The 4,164-nt window shown below is 37.6% G+C and overlaps 1 pseudogene; it reads right to left on the reverse strand.

Annotated features, from left to right (window-relative positions):
• Positions 1 to 3,683: 3,683 nt before the first annotated feature.
• Positions 3,684 to 4,164, reverse strand: part of LOC102828914 — a 41,130-nt pseudogene continuing 40,649 nt past the window's right edge.

The raw sequence follows: 4,164 nt of genomic DNA on the forward strand, positions 1-4,164 counted from the left end.
ATAGTAATAGTAAACCATAAGGAAAACCACAACATGCCAGATACTAGGAACATTTTATATGCATCATTTACTGAGTTCTCACAGTAACTTTTCTTACAGGTGAGAATTCTAAGACACAGAGAAGGCATTCCCCAAGTTCAACCTGTGGCTACTACCTTTCACTCAACAAAAAAATGGAGATGTGGGTTTCTTTTTTGTCTTTGTTTGTTTTGCATTTTCCTTCCTTCCCTGATACAGAGTGATACGTTTGCTTTTTTTGGCATTTAACTATGTACTCATATTATAGAATTTCAGGGAAATCACTGTCTCTCATACTTTGTTCTTAGACCTCTTTGGTATCTACTGTGTTTCCATTTGCTTCACTCCTTTGTCTTCCAGCCCACATGGTAGAGCGGAAAAAGAAATCTTTTTTTCTTTTAATAATCAGAAGTATTCAAATCAATGTTATTCACTTTTCCAGAGGTAAAAGTTGAAGACTTTTGACCCTTGGTTCCCCACTTAGAAAAAGAAAAAAAAAAACAAAAACTCTTTCACAGAATTCTGTGATGATTAAATAATGATAATGAATGTTCTAGTCCTTGTTGTTGTTGTTAAGTACCATGGAGTCAGTTCTGACTCATAGTGACCCTGTAAAGTGTTTTCGAGGCTGTAAATCTTTACGGAAGCAGAACGCCTCATCTTTCTCCTGCAGAGCCGCTGGCCATTTCGAACTGCTGACCTTGAGGTTGGCAAACCAACTCATAACCACTAGTCCTTCTTAAATTGTCTAAAAATTTTGCTTTGTAAGAATCTCATTTAATAGAAGTATATTCTCACTTCCAAAGTCCTAAAACCAGTCATACAGATCACTGCTGAAATATCTAAAAAGGAAAGGAAGGAGAAATCCCATTATTTACCATTTTCTAGAGTTTCCAAAAAATTCCCTCTCCTTAAAATTCTGTTTCACAGGGCAGCATTCCCATCTACTGTCCCTAAAGCATTAGATCTTCCATATTGCTTTCTCTGTGTTCCTACTCTACTGCCAGGATGCCTGGTCCAAAAGGAAGAAAGTTCTATTGTCTGAACATTCCTAAGAAGGGAAGGCCTTAAGTCATTTCTAAAACAGTTTTGCAGAGACATGTGATTACAGCAACAAAACTCTACATTTTTGTTTTTAATGTGTGTAACGCTGTGGGATAATACACTGGACCACAAGGTCAGTTTGAACCGCAAGGTCAGCTGTTCAAATTCACCAGCCACTCCTCAGGCACTCTATACAGGGTCACTATGAGTTGAACCTGACTCATAGGTACTTAACAACAACAGGAGACAGTTATGATAGGATGAAAGCCCTTAGTACCAATACTTACATGGAATCAGTCCTTGTGGCTTTCCTCAGTGATGGGTAATCTCTTTCTGAATGGGCAGTATCTTCATTGACAAGTGTACAAGTCTGATTTTGTGGACTAGCCTTATTCCTGACTTTGTCTTAATGTAGTCATTGGTTTCTTTTCTCTTTTTGTATCACTTATTTCTAATTTCTATGATCTTACTCATTGCTATGGCTTTAGAATCTATCTTAAATCTTTCAAGGAAAAGGCAGGATATAAATAAACAAATAGTGACCACACATGGTTCTATTTTCTTTGCCTTTTTTCTGGACTCAAACACTGGAATCAAAAAAATGGTTTGTATTTTTAAAAATTATTTAGCATATTTAACATTTGAGACTGAATGGAGATAAAGGGTTAAATTTGTATTGAATTGTAATTGAACATGTTCAAGATTGCACTTGAAAATTGATCTAGGTGTCACTGAAGTGTGACGCTCTGTAAGTTCATGGCTGGTTTGTAACATAAGGCCAAGCTGTGAATTTCGGCATATGGCGTTCTTATTTATGACAGGCAAATCTGTTGTTTTCACAATTGCCACCCTCACTCCCTCCTCCAATACTCACCCTAATATTATTTGGGAGAAAAACTGGTTTTGATTATTGTCTCATTTTGATTTTTGCCTTTGATTGGGTACATAGGAAATTTTACAATTTTGGGGGGGTAGGACTTGATATATTTTTTTGTAGGACCTATGAAACAAATGTAATATAAATGTTGCTTTTCATTACTGATTGTCATAGACCAGAAATAAATCTAGCTAGCCAGTGTTTGTTTTAAAAAGAGCAATTTTTCACATTTTGTAAATTCTTAGATTACATTGTCAAGTAAGTAGTACTGAAAACTTACCAGGCGGCTTAGCAATTGCTGCACAAAAAGAAAGACTTTTTATAAAACCTAAACTGCTTACAGATGTCCTAGTAGGAATATAGATGCTTCTTTTGTTTCAGAGCACTGTCTTTGCTTTTCTTGTTTAATTGACTTTTTTATGCTTGACAAAATTGTCTATAAGTGAATCCAACTACTTTTTGATTTATGACAAGGAGAATTTCAACTAGAGGGGGGAAAGGCTGTGACTATAAGCAAGTAGAATGAATTGCTCATTGTTAATTAGTAAAACCAAGAGTGTGATTGAATAGTGAGTACACAGGAAATGACATCAGTAAAAATGACATTTAAAAAATCTAGATTCTAACGATAGGATGAATGTAAAGCTAATGTTCTCCCATGTAAACTATCATATAATTCACAATAAAACAAAACAAAACAAAAAGACCACTGTGCGGCTTCCCTGAGGGGCTTTGTGGAAGCCCCAGGACCTGAGTAGGAGGTGTCCTTAGAAGTCCTGTCCCCTACTACTCATGTTCTGTAGTCTTTCAAGACCTTCAACATGTCCTCAGATGGGGTGGAGGGGAGGGCATCTTTGAGAAGTGATCATTCTTCTTGGGTCTCACCAAACACTGAGAGTAAAAGTCTGTCCCCAACAACAACAATAGCAAAAATCTAGATTCTAGATTTCTAGATTCTAAAATTCTAGATCTCTCCATTTTCACAGTAACACAGACATGGAACCTGCATGTAAATTTGTCTATTTTCAAGTTAGGCACCACTTTTTGGGTATCACACAGTCTGTTGTTAAATGAGACTTATTAAAGTACTTAAAATGTCTAAAAACTTTATGTTAGACAGCATGGGTAAGATATAGATGTTAACTCCAGAAAGTTAGAGAGTGCGTGTTGTTGTTGTTAGGTGCTGTTTGGTCAATTCCAACTCATATCAACCCCATATACAACAGAAAGAAACACAATTGTGAGGTCCTGTACAATCCTCAAAATTGCTATTATGCTTGATCCCATTGTGGCTGCCATTGTGTCTGTCCACCTTTGTGTGTGTGTGTGTGTGTGTGTGTGTGTGTGGAGGGGTCTTCTTTTTCAATATCCCTCCACGTTTGGAAGCAGGATGTCCTTCTCCAGGGATTGTACCTCCTGACAACATGTCCAAAGTATAAGAAATGAAGTCTGACCATCCTCACTTCTAAGGAACATTCTGGCTGCACTTCTTCCAAGACACATTTGTTTATTTTGCTATACCATGGTACTTTCACTAATACAAATATATTAAATCTTCTAAGGTCTTCTTTATTCGTTGTCCAATTTTTACATGCATATGAGGTGATTAAAAATACCATGGCTTGGGTCAGGCACACCTTAGTCCTCAAACTGACATTTTTGCTTTTAAAACTTTATTTATTTGTAATTTTTATTTTATTTTCTTGCAGGTTACTTTTTCTTCAGCCTTTAAGGGCTTTATTCTTTACATGGGCTTTGGTGGCGGTCGTGGGGCAGCACCTACAGGTCTAAATCGGGGTGGGGGTGTTCGGTCCTTCCAAGCTTCACAAGAGCGGTTCCTGACCAGCTTGCTGGAAATGGCACAGCGCACACAATCATGTCGTTTCACGTACAGCTTGGGAAGCACGTATGCGTCAAAGACACTCGCTTCTGAAATATCCCTGACGGCTTCCAATTACGAACTTCTTAATGATCTTGTCTTTGGGCACGCGGCGCATTTTGCAGCAACAGGCTGCACGTAGCCGTGGGTCTTTTTGGCACAACCTTTGTTTCTCTTTTTCTTTGTTATCTTGGAAGCGAGGACTGGAGAGAGAGAGCTCTTAAACTCTTTAAGAGGTCTTATGTAGCAGGTTTGCTATTGCAATATGTCATTTGATTTCTTGACTGCTGCTTTTATGAGTGTTGATAGTGGATCCCAACAAAATAAAGTCTTTCACAACGTCAAT

Source organism: Chrysochloris asiatica, unplaced genomic scaffold (assembly GCF_000296735.1).
Source record: "Chrysochloris asiatica unplaced genomic scaffold, ChrAsi1.0 scaffold00387, whole genome shotgun sequence".
Taxonomy (NCBI): Eukaryota; Metazoa; Chordata; class Mammalia; order Afrosoricida; family Chrysochloridae; genus Chrysochloris; species Chrysochloris asiatica.